Source organism: Dromiciops gliroides, chromosome 2 (genome assembly GCF_019393635.1).
Source record: "Dromiciops gliroides isolate mDroGli1 chromosome 2, mDroGli1.pri, whole genome shotgun sequence".
Classification (NCBI taxonomy): Eukaryota; Metazoa; Chordata; class Mammalia; order Microbiotheria; family Microbiotheriidae; genus Dromiciops; species Dromiciops gliroides.
This window is the reverse complement of record NC_057862.1, coordinates 53867761-53887775: the sequence shown is the minus strand read 5'-3', so window position 1 is coordinate 53887775 and position 20015 is coordinate 53867761.

Here is a 20015-nt window from a genome sequence, read left to right as displayed (position 1 = left end):
TGTTCAGATCGGGCCTTAGATACAAGCCGTGTGACCCTTGGTAAGTCATTTAACCCTGTTTGCCTCAGTGTCCTCATCTGTCAAATAAGCTGGAGAAGGAAATGGCCAATCACTCCAGTATCTGCCAAGAAAACAAAACAAAACAAAAAAAGGGGGTGGGGTGGGAGTGGTCAGGAAGAGCCAGACACTGCCGAAAACAACTAAACAACCACCTCTGTCTCCAAAGCCAGGTACTCTTAGCTGTACCAAGGTGCATACAAAACAATCCTTGCCCTCAAGAGCTAGCATTCCCCTGACACTTGAATTATGGTAGATGGTACAGCGTGCACACAGATAAATACAAAGTAATTTCTTTTGGTTTCTTTCTTTTTTTTTTTTTTCCGGAGGGATGGGGTAGGGTAATGGGGGTTAAGTGACTTGCCCAGGGTCACACAGCTAGTAAGTGTCAAGTGTCTGAGGCCAGATTTGAATTCAGATCCTCCTGACTCCAGGGCCAGTGCTTTATCCACTATGCCACCTAGCTGCCCCTAATACAAAGTAATTTCAAGAGGGAACTGAGCCCCAACAAGTGGAAGTAATCTCCAAAAAAACTCCACAAGAAGTGACACCAGAGCTGAACCTTGAAGAGAGCTAAATATTCTAAGAGTTTGCAGAGAGGAGAGAGAACATTCTAGGTATGGTGAGAATGCCTGAGCAGACACACAGAGACAGGAAGTGGCAAGTCCAGCTTGGGGAGCAGCAATCAAAGTCAGTGAAGGGCAATGATGTGAAATGTTTGGAAAGGTAGGCAAGAGATAGATTATAGAGGGTTTTCAATGTCACTCAGAGGAGCTTGTATTTTATCCTAGAGAAGCCACTAAGGATTTTTTGAGTCGAGGAGTGACAAGTTTAGATGTATGTCTTAGGAATCTTTATTCCGTGTTGCGTGGAGGATAGATAGGAGCATGGAGAACCTGTAAGGAGGGAGGCTATTAAGATAGTCCAGGCAAGAAGTGACAAGCCGATACAGGACTTTTCATTGGCACGAGCACACCTTCATCCTGCCCTGGAGTGTGCCAGGGCCCTAGGCACTGTGACGGGATAGACTTCTTAACAATTCGGGCTGGATCATTGTGATTTGGGGTCTTAGTCACTGAGATTGGTTGTGGAGCTTATTATTATTATTATTATTATTATTATTGGGACTTAACTCCCTAGATTCTGGCCATTTCTCCTGGTTGTGCCCATCAGTCTTTGATGATCTTGGAAAAGTGAGCCCCTGGATCTGGGTCAGTTTCTAAAAAGAGCAGAAGAGGCTATGAGATAAAGATGAAGAGAAGGCAACTTTGATTGGCTCCAACGAAGACTCTCTGCAAGGGATTGGAAAAGAGGTGCTTGATCTTTCAAGTCACAAGAAGAAATAGGATCATAGATTTGAAAGTAAAATGAAGATTCTGCAGTATAATGAGGTTAATCATGGCACCAACTTCACAAGTTTGTTTCGAGGATCAGATGAGATAACTTATGTAAAGACATTTGTAAACCTTAAAGTGCTAAGCTACATTCAGTAGTATTGACAGGAACCTCATAGATCATTTAACCCAGGAATTCTTCACCTGGGGTCTGGGAACTTGTTTTTCTTTTTTTTAAAAATATGTAATTTCCATAACTTCATTTCAACATAATTGCCTTCTTTTGTGATTCCGTGTATCTTGCTTTATCCATTTAAAACATTATCCTGAGAGGGGTCCATAGACTTTACCAGACAGTGCCCAAAGTGGTATTCATGGCCCAATAAAAAGGTCAGGAACTTTTGATCTAGTCTGACTCTCATTTTACAGTGGAAGCTATGACGTTAGGAAGGTGACGCAAGTCGAAAAGTGCTGAGCTCTGACATGAAACCAGGCTTTCCAACCCCAAGTCCAGTGCTAGGTCCACCTCATGATGTTGACCTTTGTCGAGCAGTTTGGATAATAAACTCCCAGGATGCCAAGCCATTAGCAATGGCTAAAAAAAAGTTGGAAAAATATACGAATTCTTCTAAAGTCCCAAGGCACATGACCTAGTGCCTTTTGGATGAAGTCGGTTTTAACTTGACCAATCTGAAACCCACGATGACTGACAAAGCCTGGAGGGGCAATAGGATCTCAGGTTGCGAGTTCCTTTTCCACTTCCATAAAAATGTATGCTTCCTGTTTGAATTCCATTCATCTATTTATCAAATTGTGGTCACAGGGCCCCTGGTTCTTGTCACCAATTGATTATAAATGAACATGATCAAAATGTAAACAGGACTTGCCCCGAAACTACTTTAGTGGCACCTGGTTTTCAGGAAATTCCGAAGGGCCTGAGAAATTATAAATCTATAGTGATTCATGAAGATCCCCTAGCAGCCCTCATGACTCCAGATTACTTGGCTGGAGGCAGTCATGCTGATTTTTTAGAGGAGGAATGAGCTCATTTCCTCCTGCTCAAAGAGACATGGAGACCGTTATGTTCCTCTCTCTTCCAGCCTGACTCTTGGTTATCCTAGTCTCTCCATTGTGGTCTTTATTTTCCAGTTATCTCTGATCCATCCTAAAGTCTCCAAGCCCCCCCTTTTTAAAAAATTTTTATTTTTTTGGTGAGGCAATTGGGGTTAAGTGACTTGCCCAGGGTCACACTAGTAAGTGTTAAGTGCCTGAGGCCAGGTTTGAACTCAGGTCCTCCTGAATCCAGGGCCAGTGCTTTATCCACTGCGCCATCTAGCTGCCCCTTCCAAGCCCCTTTTAAGAGACAGAATCCAGTATTAGGATTGCAAGCTTCTTGAAGGCAGAAACCATATCATCCTGTGTAACAACTAGCACCAAGCCTGCATATTGTAATTCCTTAATAAATTCTTGCTGAATGGAAGAATGAATGAATGTGCACAGTGGACTGGTAGCAAGCACGCTTTAAAAAAAAAACATTTTTATTTAAAAGTTTTGAGGTCCAAATTATATCCCCCCCCCTCCCTGAGGTGGTAAGAAATCAGATATAGGGGCAGCTAGGTGGCACAGTGGATAGAGTACCGGCCCTGGAGTCAGGAGTACCTGAGTTCAAATCTGGCCTCAGACGCTTAACACTTACTAGCTGTGTGACCCTGGGCAAGTCACTTAACCCCAATTGCCTCACTAAAAAAAAAAAAATCAGATATAGGTTATACTTGTGCAATTATGTAGGACATGACCATATTAGTCATTTTGTGCAAGAAAACTTGAATAAAAGAAAGAAATGAAAGAAAGAAGGTGAAAAATATCATGCTTCAGTCTGTGTTAAATCAATATCAGCTCTTTTTGGAGGTGGATAGTCTGCTTTATCATTAGTCCTTTGAAATTGTCTTGGATCACAGTACTGCTGAAAATAGTTAAGTCATTCATGGTTCTTCATTGAACAATAATGCTGTCACTGTGCATAACGTTCTCCTGTTTCTGCTCACTTAACTATACTTCAGTTCATACAAGTCTTTCCAGGCCTTTCTGAAATCATCCTGCTCGTCATTTCTTATAGCACAATAATATTCCATCACCATCATATACCACAGCTTGTTTAGCCATTCCCCAATGGATGGGCATTCCTTTGATTTCCAACTCTTAGCCACTACAAAAAGAGCTGCTATGGATATTTTTGCACAAATAGGTTTTTTCTTTTTGGGGGGATGTCTTTGGGATATAAACCTAGGAGTGGTGTTGCTGGATCAGAGGATATGCACAGTTTACTGGTAGCACTCTTGCTGGACCACTGCCTGCTGTAACACCACCATTTCTCTTCCATAAAGACCACTAACCTACATTTGTGTAGCATTTTACCGTTTTTCAAAGTACTTTCACATGCATTATCTCATTTCATCTTAATAACAACCTGATGAGTTAGGTAGGACATTTTCTTGTTGAAGAAACAAACTTTTGGGGGTTAAGGAACTTGTCCAGGGCCATACAGGGAATGAGAAATGCAGATAGTCTATTTTTTTTAAAAAAAGCATTCAATTGGATAATTGAAAAACAGGGCCCTAATCTTGCCTCTGACACTAATCCTCCCTTATGACAAAGAAAAACAGTTAAGAAAAAACATCTCGTGTTTCATTATAGTTTCCACAGCTCTATCTGACCACATCTCTCTGCGTTGAGGGACTGTGTGACCTTGGACACAACAGTTATAATTAGAAGGGGGTAGAGTAGATCAAAGCATCTTAAACCATGGGTCTTGACCCCATATGGTGTTGCATAACTGAATGTAGGGGTCGCAAAAAAATTGGCAACAGTAAAAGCTTATATATACCTATTTTATCTACCTATAAAGCCAGGGTCTTGGTAAAAATTTCTCAGGTGAAAAGGGATGGCAAGGGGAAAAAGTTTAAGAACCCCTATAGTGGGGGCAGCTAGGTGGCACAGTAGATAAAGCACCAACTCTGGATTCAGGAGGACCTGAGTTCAAATCTGACCTCAGACACTTGACACTTGCTGTGTGGCCCTGGGCAAGTTATTTAACCCTCATTGCCCTGCAAAAAAAAAGGAAAAAAAAGAACCCCTATAGTAGCTGACCCCTAAGTTCTCACATATCTCTAAAAGTTTATAATTTTAAGTTATGAAGGCACTTGGGGTTTTTTGTTGTTTTTTTGCAGGGCAAAAAATTAAGTGACTTGCCCAGGGTCACACAGCTAGTAAATGTCAAGTGTCTGAGGCTGATTTTGAACTCAGGTCCTCCTGAATCCAGGGCCTGTGCTTTATCCACTGTGCCACCTAGCTGCCCCCTTTTCTTTCTTTTGTAAAATTAGTGTTTTATTGATGCCTTTTGGTTTTTTTCCATCATAGTGATTTCTAGCTATACCACTTTCTTCTCCCCCTCCCCACCCAATGAACCTTTCTTTGTAAGAAAACAAGTTAAGCAAAACCCGCTGACACTTCATATACACCTGGCAGCACATGCAACATCTTCTACCCATAGTCCCTCACCTTTCCAAAGAATGGAGGTGAATTTCTCATCTTTTTTTCCAGTTTTCTTTTTCCTGTTACCCTGCTGGATAGAGAAGCTTTGGGGTATGAGTCAAAGTACCAGAGAGTCCCTGTGTTGAAGACTGAGTGATATGCTAGGGTGATAGGAATCTTGGGGCAAAATGAGGCATCTTCTTCTGACTCTGTTTCTAAGTGGCTCTGTGACTTTGGATAAATCACTCAATCTCTCTGAACCTCAGTTTCCTTGTTTGGACTAGTCATTCTACAATGTTCTTTCCAGCTTAAAAAAAGTCTATGCTTTTAAGTAGACATTGAACCTTCCCTTGTGACAAAGATCTGTTAAGAAAAGAAAAACATTCTTCTGAGTGTGGTCATGTATGTCTGTATTTGAGGAGGTTGAGGTTAGTGGATTCATTGAGCTGGGGATTTCTGAGCTGCGGCAGTTAAAGTTGATTAGGTGTCTCATACTAAGTCTGGCAGCTAGGTGGCGCAGTGATAGAGTGCTGGGTCATCTTCCTGAGTTCAAATCTAGCTTCAGTCCAAGACAATCCCAGAGGACCAATGATGAGGCATACTATCCACCTTCAAAGAAAGAACTGATATTGACTGAACACAGACTGGAGCATTGCTATTTTTCATTCTTTCATATTTTTTTCTTTTATTCAAGTTTTCTTATACAAAATGACTACTATGGTACTATTTTGCATAATTGCACATATATAACCTGTAAGGAAGGAGGAGAGGGAAGGAATTAGGAATAGAATTTGGAACACAATGGGGCAGCTAGATGGCGCAGTGGATAGAGCACTGGCCCTGGATTCAGGAGGACCTGAGTTCAAATCCAGCCTCAGACACTTGACACTTACTAGCTGTGTGACCCTAGGCAAGTCACTTAACCCCAATTGCCTTACTAAAAAAAAAAAAAAAGAATTTGGAACTCAAAACTTTAAATAAAAATGTTTATTATTTAAAAAAAACAAATCTAGTCTCAGACACTAGGCTACTCTGTGACCCTGGACAAGTCACTCAACCCTGTTTGCCTCAATTTCCTCATCTGTCAGATGAGCCGGAGAAGGAAATGGCAAACCAGTCCAGTGTCTTTACCAAGAAAACCCCAAATCGGGGCATGAAGAGTGAGACACAACTGAAAACTGAACAACAACTAAGTCTGGCACCAATATGGTGAGTTCCATAGAAGTAGGATGGGCACCCTTAAGCCAAAGTGACTCCATTTTGTGACTATAGGTTTCACTGACCTATGAGTTTTATGTCCTTTAAATGTTTTCTGTATGATGAGACATAAGCACACACTTGATATAATCATGGCTTTGTTGATATATTCCTGTTCCCCTCATGTACTATGTAAAAATGTTATAAAAGCCAAAGAGCCATGAGCCTCTGGGGTCCTTGCAGTAACCAAGAGCCTTGAACCCAATTTATTTCTGCAACCACATGCCTTGCTAAACAAATTGTTGTCTGGATATAAATGTGTGTCTTTATCTTCTATAACAGCACCAGGTTGCCTAAGGAAGGACAAACCATCCCAGGCCAGGAGCAGAGCAAGTCAAAACTTCCATGCCACAGGATGGGCCCATGAGTGGTCATTGCACTTCCAGCCTGGGCAAGATGGGGAGACCCAGTATCAAAAAAGGAGAGGGGGAAGAAAGATGGAAGGGAAGGGAAGGAAATATAGAAGGGAAGGGAAGATGGGAGGGAAAGGAAAGGAAGATGGAAGAGAAGGGAAGATGGAAGGAAAGGAAAAGGAAAGGGAAGGGAAGAGATAAACATTTCATACAAAGACCATATTTTACGCAATGTATACAATACTCTATACTTCTTATCCTCTCTCTCCCCGATATGAGGAAGTTTCATTATCTCTTTTTCACAGCATTTTTCAATTATGAAGAATTCAATTTCCTTTTATTGTTCAAGTGATTGTGTAACTGTTCTCTTAGATCTGCATATTTTCAGAGTTCTGCTTATTTTATTCTTTTTTAATTCATTCAAATCTTTCTACATTTTTAAAATTCCTCATATTTGTAATTTCTTACTATACAACAATATTCTGTTTTCACTTAGGGGTTGGTGACAGGAGTAATATCCTAACCCTGTTCCCATACAATTTAGACTAGTTTTTCCTTCAAAGGTATTAAAATCATCCTCAAGACTCGATCAGCTCCAACTGTGATAGACTTAACTCTTCTCAGCAATAAAACAATCTAAGACAACTCCAAAGGACTCATGATGGAAAATGTTCTCCACATCTAGAAAAAAAGAACTGTGGATTCTGAATGCAGATTGAACTATACTGTTTCTACTTTTGTTTTTTGAGATTTTTCTTTTTGTTCTCTGATTCTTCTTTCACAACATGACTAATGCAGAAATATGTTTAATGTGATTGTACATATATAATCTATATCAGATTGTTTGCCGTCTTGGGGAGGGGGAGGGAAGGGAGAGAGGAAGAAAAATTTGGAACTAAAAATCTTATGAAAACAAATGTTGAAAACTATCTTTACATGTAACTGGGAAATAATAAAAACACTTTCATGATTAAAAAAAAAGACTTGATCAGCTTGTCACCGGAGGATAAAACATCCATTAGGAGCTCCAGAACAGCTCTGAAGTTTGGTTGGCAGATAGATCATGGTAAGCAATTCAGAAACAGGAAAGCTTCCTGCAGCTCAATCAACTCCAGACATTCTCAATGAAATCCTTACCGAATCCCCTTCTGCTATAGCTATCACTTCTTTTGTTAATCGTCAATGACCTATGACAGTCAGAACAATGACTAGCTCTGGTCATGCTCAGACCAGATTAAGCCCCGAGGGGAACTTGACCTCTAAAGGAGGCTACCAAACTTTTCCTTGAGCTCTCTGGCTCATTTATTCCCACCTCATTGTTGAACTCTGAGGAAAATCTCTTGTACAAAGTTTAGGTTTGATGTTCATTTAGTATCTCTCCAGAAAGGATTAACAAAATCCCTTAATAGATTTCCTTCACCTTAAAAAAAATGCTTGAAAAATAAACTCATAAGCACACATCATAGAGTGGGTTTTTTAAAATAATAATTTAAAACATTGATTAAATCCTTATTATGTGCTGAATAATGGGTTAAGTGATGAGGGATACAAATACAAAAGCAGACTGTTACCCTCAGTGAACTCACATTCTAATGGGAGACATAACAAACTGAGGGAACTGGTCTACAGAGTGTGACACTTGGGTCTAGAAATTTACAGTGTTGGTGAGGGGGGGCCATCGGGGGAGGAAACTGACACTATTCAAAGCCAGTGACAGAGATGATGACTGTGGTTCATGGTGTAATAAGGCATAAGCATACATCAGTAAATACTTAAAACATGAAATAGTGGGCAATCCTGAGATGGGCAATTCCTGGTCTTAGAAGCAGCTTTCTGAGTTGGAGACACCAGGAGCTCTTGGTTCTCTGAGCCTGGTCAACTTGTTAACTGGCAGACGGGAAAATTTCCTTCATTGGAGAGATGATTCGTCATCATTCCTCATATTCTCTTGGGAGGTGGGAATGATTCCTAGGAAACTTGTAGAACTACTGGAAGGCACTTCACTTTCATGTAGATCCACATTGCCCAAGCAGTCACTCATTCAAAGTCTGAATCTTCTAGCCTGCCAGGCACAAATGGCTCTTCCTTCTGTCAGTGGCCATGTTCTCTCTAAGAAAGGACATAGCGTTGGGGAGTACCTTCTGCTGCCAGGCCCAGGTCCTCTTGGTATCTCCAGCAATCTTGAGATCATGAAGTAATGGTCCTAAGAGTGCAAAGGTTTAAAACATCCATCTCAAGATTATTGTTTAGTCACCCGTGCTCAGGAAAAGAAATGCAAAGCAGATGAGGCAGGCAGGGATTTGGGATCCAAAACTGAATTTGCCCAGGCAAGTACATGGTCTGGGCCATATACATGCAGCTGCTATTGATGCCAAGGGGAGAGAAGAGAGATCTCTTCTTCATCTCACTGGAAGTATGAGGGAGAGAGTACATGTGTCCCAAATGACATACTCCAAAAGAGAAGAGGGAGGGAGGGAGGGAGAGAGAGAGAGAGAGAGAGAGAGAGAGAGAGAGAGAGAGAGAGAGAGAGAGAGAAGGAGGGAGAGAGAGAGAGACACACAGAGACAGAGGGACAGAGATAGAGACAGAGGAAGAGACACAGACAGAGAGAGACACAGACAGAGAGAGACAGAGGGAGAGACAGAGACAGAGACATAGAGACAGAGGGACAGAGATAGAGACAGAGGAAGAGACACAGACAGAGAGAGACAGAGGGAGAGGGAGAGAGAGAGAGATGAGGGAAGAAAGAGAGAAAGAAAAAAGAGAGAAGAATGGAGGGAGGAAAAAGAGGGAAAGAGAGAGGAGGGACAGAGGACAGAGGGGGGAAGAAAAAGGAGGGAGGGAAGAGAAAGAGGGAAAGAGAGAGAAGTGAGGAAGGAGAGGAAGGCAGAGAAAGAAAGAAAGGAGGAAAGGAGGAGAGAGAAGGAAAGAGGGAGGAGAGAGTCATTTTTAAGGTCTGCTTATGAATGTCTTCTCCTGACTTAATGGCCAATCCTCCAAGGACCAAGGACATCCCACCCCCACCCCCATCATGGGGACAAAGGGACCAACCAGGATCCTATGGCTTTGAATGCCCTTTAGCATAAGGCCAGATCACATGTATCACTGGAAGCAGATTGAGTACGGGGCCCACAGAAAGAGATCAGCCTGCAGGCTCAGCTCCATAGGAAATGCCATAATCCAGCGGATCAGGAGACTCCCCTGATTACCCCCATTATGTATAAATATAGTATCATTTTTCAGTGTGCTGGCACTGATTTTATTTCTACTTCTTCAGTACCACAAAGAGTGCTGATAGAAATATTTTGGCATGTATTAGACCTATTCTCTGTCTTTCACTTCCTTGGGGTATGTGTGCAGAAACAGGGAAAGGATCTGGACAGTTTAGTTGCCCCCCCCCCGCCCCGCATTGTTCCAGATTATAGAACAGAATGGTTTGATGATTCCACAGCTTGGCCAATAATGCACTAGTCTGTCTGCTTCTTCACAGGTACTGAAACACTAACTCTTGTCTTCCTTCCCAATTTGCATTGTCTAAGAGGAAACTTCAAAATTGTTTTAATTTGCAATTCTTTTTATCAACGTGATTTGGATGATGTTTTCAGGTGGCCATTTGTCATTCACAAGTCCTTCGTTTGAAAATTGTTCATATCGTTCTTGGGGAGCCATTGAAAGAAGTGTAGGGAATCTGGGGGTTCAACAATAGACTGGAGACTAAGGGACTGGTTCAGTGCCTGATTCACTGTGTGAACCCTTCTGGGTCTGTCTCTGACCTTTGCCTCATCCCACCTTTATTTCTGAGTGCTATGGGTATAAGCCACAACAGGGATAGATAGGAGGGAGTCTTAGACGAGAAGGTGCTTTTAAGAACTATGACAGCTCACTCTCCCTCTCTTTCTCCACCTCTTCTTCTCTCCCCACCCTCCTTCTCTTTCCCCCTTCCCTCTTCTCCCATTCTCTCTTTCTCTCTCTCTGTCTCTCTGTCTCTCTTTGTTGCTCTGTCTCTCTGTCTGTCTGTCTGTCTGTCTGTCTGTCTGTCTGTCTCTGTCTCTCCACCTGTCGAAGAACCCTGTGAAGTTCTCAGGTATTTCTGTCAATCACTACCAGCACCTCCCTCCCTCCCTCCCTTCCTTCCTTCCTTCTCAGGGTTCTGAGCCTTCATAGCTGGAAAAGACGGAGAGGCCATCCAACCCATCCGGTAGCCTACTAAGCATCCCTATATCACCCACCGAAGGCCCTCAAGCATTATCTTGGAGAGTCCCAGTCAGAGGAGCACCCGAAGCCCAGTCCACTGGTTCACTCCTTTAGTAAACCCCTGCAGCTTAAAGCCTCTGGATTGGGCAGGGCATCGGGGGTGAAAGAGAGTGAAGATTGAAAAAACAAACAAAGGAACAACTCCTGTCCTCCCTGAGGGATGGAATCCTCACCTAGGTCACTTTCATATGCAATATGACATGAGGGGGCCTTGATCCTGCACCAGCAGCCAGCCCTTGCTGCTGTCATTGAGGGGAGCAACCCTCACAGAGAAGGGGCCTAACATCTTCTGCCAACATCACCATCACCACCACCAATGACAACAATCATAGAGGAGCTGTCACCCTCCCGGCAGCCAAAATGGAAGTAATGAATCTGATTATAACCTGTGAAAATAAGATGCAGACAGAGCTGGTGAAACGGTGTCGCCTTCTAGCCTTGCTGGATCTCCCAGGTGACATGCCCCCTTGATCTACTCAAGCAGGAGAAGGCCCAGATTTCCCCAAGGAGCTCAGAAGGATATAGAGTATGCCCAGATGATACAGAACTCTGAGAACAAGAAGTCAGACTCTCCTTTGCAGTTGGGAGTATCCTTCTGGAACCAGGCCACCCAGAGACCCCCTGGGCCAGCCCAGGTTCACAGCATGCCATGCTTACAGCCAGCGGAGGCAGGACTCAGTACAGAAACTAAAGAGAGTTCTGGCTGCTCCAGTAGTCAGCTCCTGCCTGACTTGGGGCACAGACAGATCCAGGAACCAGGATCCTACATCACTTCCAGTCAGATGATTGGATAGCCCCCAAACCAAAGGTCATCAGCCTCCTACCCTCCTAGGCGCTCAGCCAGGCCCCATCCCATGGCCAAGAGAAGACTCACCTACAATCCTTGATCAGCCCCTCCCCTGGCCCCTGACAGGTGTGGTCCAATGCTAGTTACCTTTGCCATACTGACCTTGTGACCCTGACTGAGTCACTTCCCTTTCCTTAGCCTCAGTTTTCTTCTCTCTAAAATGAGAGGCTTCGACTAAATGATTCTTGAGGTCTAACGGTTTCACAATGTGTAATCCTTTGTATTCCTACCTTTTAAAATTGGAAAATAAAGGGATGTCCCCATGGGGGGAAAATAAAGAACCATGACACATTAGCAAATGCATCTATATGTGCTAGAGACTGTTCAGTGGCAGGGCAGGCTAGAACCCAAACTATGGGGAAACAACAGAATTCCCATAAAGGGAAGGCGAGGGAGGTATGTCTGTCTGTAAGGGAAAGAGACATGGCATTGGTTCTCATGCTGCCAAATAGAGGGCACACTGTTGTTGTTGTTTGTTCTTCATTCTCGAAGAGGACTGTGACATTGGGGTGATGTCATGACTTGCACTGAATTGGATTTAAGTGAGGCAGGGCTGTGCAAAGTTAACAGCCCCACTCTCTCCTCCAGAGACATCTGGGTCCAATGGCAAGATAAATATCAGGACAACTGGAGATAGCCCGGGATGTTTAAGGCAATTGGGGTTAAGTGACTTGCTCAGGGTCACACGGCTAGTAACTGTACCACCTAGCTGCCCCAGAGGGTACACTGTATGCATGTGATGGGGGATGGGGTGGGGTTCCCAGAGACTCTTCTCCAAAAACCAAGGATGGGCTAAGTAAATGAGTAAAATGAGAGTGTTTAACATGATCCCATCCAGCTTGGTGGTATATGAGTACAATTCATGGAAGACTGTCATCTCCTAAGGATCAAGACAGAAATGAGTATTAGCTAGAGGATCATGACAATACACATGGTGGGTATGAGCTGGCTAGAATATATTACAACCCAGGAATTATTGCAAAGCTGATCTGTAGTGAAGGGTGTTATCAAAGAAAGGCATAAGCGAAAAGGAAGATGAACTGGTCACAGGAAGAGAGTGAGGGATAAAGGATGGACAGTTCAAGTATTCCACTGATATTCTTGTGATATTAAGAGAGATCAATGAAGGCCATCAATAGGTTGTGGGGTATTCTCATGGAAATAAGCATTTATATAATGCCTACTATTGCCATGTTATTTCATTTGATCCTCACAAAAACCCTGGCAAGTAGGTGATGTTATTATCCCTGTGGAAACTGAGGCACACAGGGTGAAGTGACTTGCCCAGGGTCACACAGCTAGTAAATGTCTGAAGCTGGATTTAAATCAGGTCTTTCTGACTCCAGGTCTAGTACTCTAGCCATTGAGCCATCCTGGGAGTGCTATATTAAATATAAGCATGGTGCCTTCCTTCCTGTCCCAGAGGTGCTTTTTTTGTCCTGGACTAAGAGAAATTGAATTTTTGCAGCATCCAGTTCTAGGGCTGCTGCATCAAGTGAAGGTAGGAGAAGGATGCTCTGTTCTTGGCCTGGTTATTTGGCAGGGGGTGAAGATAAGGATCTGCAGCTGGGAACTGATGATAACAAAGATTCACATCTGGGACGATTGCGCCATCCCTCTCCTCTGTCCTTTTATGGTTTTATGGTTCAGGGCTCAAGGTCTAGCCAGAAGCTCTTCTTCCTCTTATACACAGGACTAATGAATTGGTTCCTTCCCTCTTCAGAGGACTGATACACTGACTTCTGAAGGGTCAGGGGCAGCCGGGGTCTCCTTCTCCCTGTTTACACAGCACCAAATGGTTAAATCTGACTGAAGCTATGCTGGGCCTGGAGACCAGGCAGTGAAACTTGATCTGGGAGGGGTTGGTGGTGGTTTGCCTCCCGCTACCCCCCCCACCCCCAACCAGGGCTGTGTGGGAAGCCAACTGAAGCTACATGCTTGGGTCATTACTCATGGGAAGCAAAAGGCCACAGGGGCCAAACCCTGAGGTTATGTGCTCTGCTGTCAATGGAGCATGATGGGCCAGTGGCCAATCTCAATCTAGTTACAAGCTGAGCTAGAGTAAGAGCAGAAAAACCCTGCATCTCCTCACCCCCAGCCCCAAAACTTGACTTTCTTCAGGCTTGGCTCTTACTTAGCCCCACCCCAGGTAAGTAAGAGGTGGAGGTGAACCTTTGCAAGCATCATACTGAAAACCACATGACCTAAGCCCAGCTACCATTAGCTGGCAGCATCTTTTTAGAAAAAGTTATTTATTTCAAACTTAAACACCAAATAAAATGGCCATTTTCATATGCATAGCAGAACAGAACAAGAAGATTAACATGAATGGCAGATCTCATGCACAGCTTGCTTTTAAAAAAATATATAAGTATGTATATGAAGATCAACCCATAGTTTTTCATAGCTGCCCTGCTGCTCAGTGCTTCTGTTCTCTTCCCTTCCTTTTTGTAATGATTAGAATGACACCACCTGCTGGAGAGCTACTGTAGGAAAGCTCCGTCATGAGGAGAAGGCATCTGAGGGCAAGCCATGTGGTCAGGTCCTTGGCGTCAGGAAGTGTCGTTTGCTCATGGGTACTGTCAATCAAGGCTACCAGCCAATTAGCTTGGAGATGTGTGTGCATGTGGATGGGATGTGGCAAGTTTCACAGGAGGCTTGTGGGATGAAGGAGGTGTGGCTCACTCTCTTTCATCTGGACTCTCATGGAGAGTGGAGCAAAAATGTACTCTCCCTTTGATAGATAGATGAATCTAGGCCTCTTTCCCTCTCTCTTCACCAAATTCTTATTTTCCTTAATAAATGCTTAAAAGTCTAAACTCTTGCTAAAGCTTCTAATTTATTGGTGACCACTCATTAGATATTTTAGAGAGACTAGCTAGAATTTTAGCCCCTGACACCTTCATGGTCCTCTCTTCCTTCTTTTTTTTTTCCAGGGCAATGAGGGTTAAGTGACTTTCCCAGGGTCACATAGCTAGTAAGTATCAAGTATCTTAGGTCGGATTTGAACTCAGGTCCTCCTGAATCTAGGACTGGTGCTTCATCCACTGTGCTAACTAGTTACCCGGGTTCATAGATTATTACGGTTAGAAAAAACCTTAAGATTACCTAGTCCAGGGGCGGCTAGGTGGCGCAGTGGATAAAGTACTGGCCCTGGATTCAGGAGTACCTGAGTTCAAATCCGGCCTCAGACACTTGACACTTACTAGCTGTGTGACCCTGGGCAAGTCACTTAACCCCCATTGCCCTGCAAAAAAAACCCCCAAAAAAACAAGATTACCTAGTCCAATGGTTCTCAAACTTTTTGGTCTCAAGGCCCTTTCATACTCTTAAAAATTGAGGATTCCCCTAATATTTATAGCAGCTCTCTTTGTGGTGGCTAAGAACTGGAAATCAAAGTGGTGCCCATCCATTGGGGAATGGCTAAACAAGCTGTGGTATATGATGGTGACAAATTATTATTATGCTATAAGAAATGACAAACAGGATGATTTCAGAAAAACCTGGAAAGACTTATATGAACTGATGCATTGAAGTGAACTGAACCAGGAGAAGGTTCTGTGCACAGTAACAGCAAGATTATATGATGAAGAACTATGAATTACTTAGCTATTCTCAGCAATACAATGATTGAAGAAAATCCTAATTTTGAATGATGAAGCACACTATCCAATTCCAGAGAAAGAACTGATATTGATTGAATACAGACCAAAGCATGCTATTTCTCACTTTCTTTCATTTTTCCCCTCTTATTTGAGTCTTCTTGTACAAAATGACTAACATGGTAATATTTTACATAATTTAAAAACCTGGGGATTCCCCAAAAAGCTTTTGTTTAAGTGGATTGTATCTATTTGTTGTATAGACTATATATAGTAAATATGTAATACTTACTATATGTAATATGTAATATTTACTACGTATAGTAATATACAATATTCTTTATAATACTATATAATATACTAATATATTATACTATATATAATGTAATATAATGTTGTTTTATATTATACAGCATATAGTATATATTATGATATATTCTTATATTATGACATACTAATAATACTACACATATAGTAATGTATATAATATCGACTATATTAGAAATGAAAACTTCTTAATATTATTATAAAAATAGTAGTGACCTCATAGACCACCTGAAAAGATGGTACCCTTTGGGAACCTCTGAACTGGTCCAACTTCCTCAGTCTCCTATAGAGGTAACAAAGGCCCTGCCTTGTCCCCAAAGGACACTAATGGGATAGGCATCAATCGATACCTGTGCCAGGAAGCTGGGCAGCCCCAGGGAAGCTGGCAGTTAAGAAGTCTCCGGAACAAACCGCCGGGGCACACTACAAAGCAGAATTGTACTCTCTGTAGACCCTGTGAAGGAGAGAACCTCAGAGATTTCCTAAAATAGGATCTGTGTGAATTTTTGGAGCACAACATGTACAGGCAGGTGTGGAAATCTTGAAGTCAGGAATCTTGGCTAAGGGAACCGTGACTCGGGAGAGCAGGGAGTTTTCTATAGTCTTTGTGGTCAAGGCTCCCCTAAGTTGGGTTCTTTTATAAACCTTAAAGTTCTAGATAATTCTATTAGTAATGATGGCGAAGAGAATGTGGTATATGGTTAACTGGTCTCAGAGTCAGGAAGACTTGGGTTCAAGCCTGACCTCTGAAGAATACTGGAGGGGTGTAATCCTGGGCCTTAGCCCATCACTGACCCCAGGGAATAGGCTAAAGTCTTAAATTCCTAAGATATAGAGATAGAGATAGAGATAGAGATAGAGATAGAGGTAGAGTTAGGGGTAGAGATAGAGGTAGAGATAGGGGTAGAGATAGAGGTAGAGTTAGGGGTAGAGATAGAGGTAGAGATAGGGGTAGAGATAGAGGTAGAGTTAGGGGTAGAGGTAGAGGTAGAGTGATTTTTTTGGCCATCTACTCCTTCGGAAGTGGCAATATCTGGTGACGCCTATGGATTCACTTTCCGAATAATGTTTTCAAATGCATAAAATAAAATCCATAGGATTACACCAGAAAATAATTATACTGAAATACAACTATAAATTTATTTTTTATTTTTTTTAAGGAGTCAATTGGGGTTAAGTGACTTGCCCAGGGTTACATAGCTAGTCAGTGTCTGAGGTCAGATTTGAATACCTATATATGTATATTTAAATTTTTTTTTTTGGTGAGGCAATTGGGGTTAAGTGACTTGCCCAGGGTCACAGAGCTACTAAATGTCAAGTGTCTGAGGCTGGATTTGAATTCAGGTCCTCCTGAATCCAGGGCCGGTGCTCTATCCACTGTGCCACCTAGCTGCCCCTACCATGTATATTTTAATACCAAGTTCACAGATCTCAGGTTAAAAATCCTTGTTTATGCCTAGCAGTTTAAAAGTTGCAGAGACAGTGCTAATCTTCATTTGTGTAATAAGTTTCCTACAGTGATAAAATCATCATAATAAAAAACTGTAAAATAAAATAAAATATTTTTTCAAAGAATAACAATAGCAGGTATTTATACAGCCCTTTAAGGTTTTCAAGGTGCTTTCTGAATATTATTTCATTTTATCATTACAAGAATCCCAAGAAGTAGGTGCTATTATTATCCCCATTTTACAGATGAGGAAACTGAGACAGGCAGCAATTAAGTGATTTGCACAGTCATAGAACTAGGGTCTGAGAGAGAATTCTAACTCTGATCTTCCTGACTCCAGGTCTGGTACTCTATCCACTCTGCCACCTACCTGCCTCAATTTAAAATATAAGAATAATAATACTAACTGACATTTATATAGCCTTTAGCTCTACTATACATGATCTCATTTGGGCCTCACAACAATTTGATGAGGTAGGGCCTATAGGTATGATTATTACCATCTTACAGATGAAGAAACTCAAGGTCAGGGAAGTCAACTGACTTGCCCAGGGGCACATGGTTAGTGACAGGAGTAGGTCTGAGCTCAGGTCTCCACAAGCTCTGGTTTCCATGCCCTTCCTTATGCTGCCCCTTCCTAAATGTGGGCTACTGTTCCATTTCACAGAAGGGAAAATAAAGACCAAGGAGGACAAAGGAATCATCAAATTTTGTCTTCCAGAGTTCAAATCTGGCCTTAAACACTTAACACTTACTAGCTGTGTGACCCTAGGCAAGTCACTTAACCCCAACTGCCTCACCCCCCCCCCAAAAAAAGACTATATTATTGGGGCAGCTAGGTGGCACAGTGGATAGAGCACTGGTCCTGGATTCAGGAGGACCTAAGTTCAAATCCAGTCTCAGACACTTGACACGTACTAGATGTTTGACCCTGGGCAACTCACTTAACCCCAATTGCCTCACCAAAAAAAAAAAGTTTGTCTTCCAGGAATGAGAATGGCTATTCATGTTAAGAGGTGACAAATTCTGAGATTACATGGAACATGACACATTCCTATTTCCTCTCTTCTCTCTTACTGACCCTTTCCATTCCACTACTTATTGATACAGTGCAGTTTCATGACTTCTCCAAGTGTTAATTGTAATTGTCCAAGTGTCTGCAATGTATTGTCTTTGCTTAAGGGATGGGATCCTATGTCAGTCAGTGCCTCAGGAAAGCTCCAGAGGGTTTCAAAAGAGCAGGTACTTCCTTGGGAATCACACAATTCATTCAATCATTTATTCATCCAACAAGCATTTATTAAATACCAATGACATACTGAGGATACAAAAGCAAAAAACAAATCTATCCTGCTCTCAGGGAACTTATATTCTCACATGAAGAGCGTCTATTGTATGAAAGGGTTCAATAAAACGGGAAATAGACTGGAGCCAGATTGTAAAATGTTTTAAGTGCTGAACAGAGGGGTTTGTATTTTACTATGAAGGGTCTATAGGAAAGCACTGAATCTCTGAGTCAGAATCTCTGAGTCAGAAGTGAGCTCAGTGACCATCTGGTGCAACCCACATCTGAACAGGAATTTCTTCTTCTATTATATGCAAGCTGGCAGGCTTCAAACCTCAAATTCAGAGTAGAGGGAACCCATTGTCTTGTAAGGCAGCCCATCTCCTTTTTGGAAAGCTCTCCTTTGATCCTTCAATGGCTCTGTGATCTTATTAATGTGTGCACATCCTAATCCACCCATGACTTTCCATCCTGTGGAACTCTTGTCCATGTCCACCCACAAATCTTTTACCAGATCTAAAGCAGCAAGTGTGTGTAGGTTCATAAGTTTGTGGTAAATATGGCTTATTGTTGTGCAGTTGTTTCAACCACGTCCGACTTTTTGTGATCGCATTTGGGGTTTCTTGGCAAAGACACAGGAGTGGTTTACCATTTCCTTTTCCAGCTCATTTTCCAGATGAGGAAACTGAGGCAAAGATGGTTAAGTGACTTGCCCAGGGTCATACAGTTTGTGTCTAAGGTTGAATCTGAACTTGGGTTTTCATGACTTTGTGCCTAATGCTCTATCCATGGTACCACCTAGTGCTTTATCTACTGTGCCCCCTAGCTGCCCAAAGTATGGCTACGTGATCATAACTCTTTCCCTATAAAGTATAGATTTGACCATTGGCACTTTAGTTGAGAGGACAAAGATAACTCCTGATTGGTCTCCAGTGACAGGAGTCCATATTGGCTGTTTGGGAATCTAGGGAGGATGGACCCTTGTTTAAAGGAGTCCTGCTGGGGCAATTCAGTGCCACAGTGGATAAAGCACTGGTCCTGGATTCAGGACGACCTGAGTTCAAATCTAGACTCAGACAGTTGATACTTACTAGTTGTATGACCCTGGGTAAGTCTCTTAACCCTCATTGCCCAGCAAACAAACAAACAAAAACAACATAAAGCAGTCCTGCCTCTGAGCTGGCCTACAAAAGTGAGCCACTGAAGATGTTCAACCCTTTTTCTTATTTGTTTTTCTTTTTGACTTTTGCTCCATTTAGAGGATAGACTGGAGCAATGTAGAGCTGTGTTCTAGGCTGTCTTTTCCCCCCACCAGGAACCACTGATGGACATGGGTCAGAAGTACACAAGAGTAATATATGTTTACCTATCGTTTTGGTTTTTTGAGCCCAAGTCAGAGACCAGACACCTGGCAGGGGATTTTCCAGCCCAAGAGATAATAGCAGTTGGGGTAATGATAGAATCCTTGCAAAAACACAAGGAAGGATCAGATATGCTTGACTACTAAGCACAAGAGGGGCTCAGGAACAATGTCCTTGAGCCCTGGCCTCCTGTATAAAGGAGGGAGAATTGTACTTTTCTGGGTCATGTGATTCTAGAATCTAGCCTTCCAGAAGAAGAGAGGATCTTGGGCAGCACCAGTTTGGGATTTGCTGGAGTGTAACCTTAATCTGTAGAGTTCGGGCCTCAGATCTCCTAGAAAAAAGAGGGAATTTCCT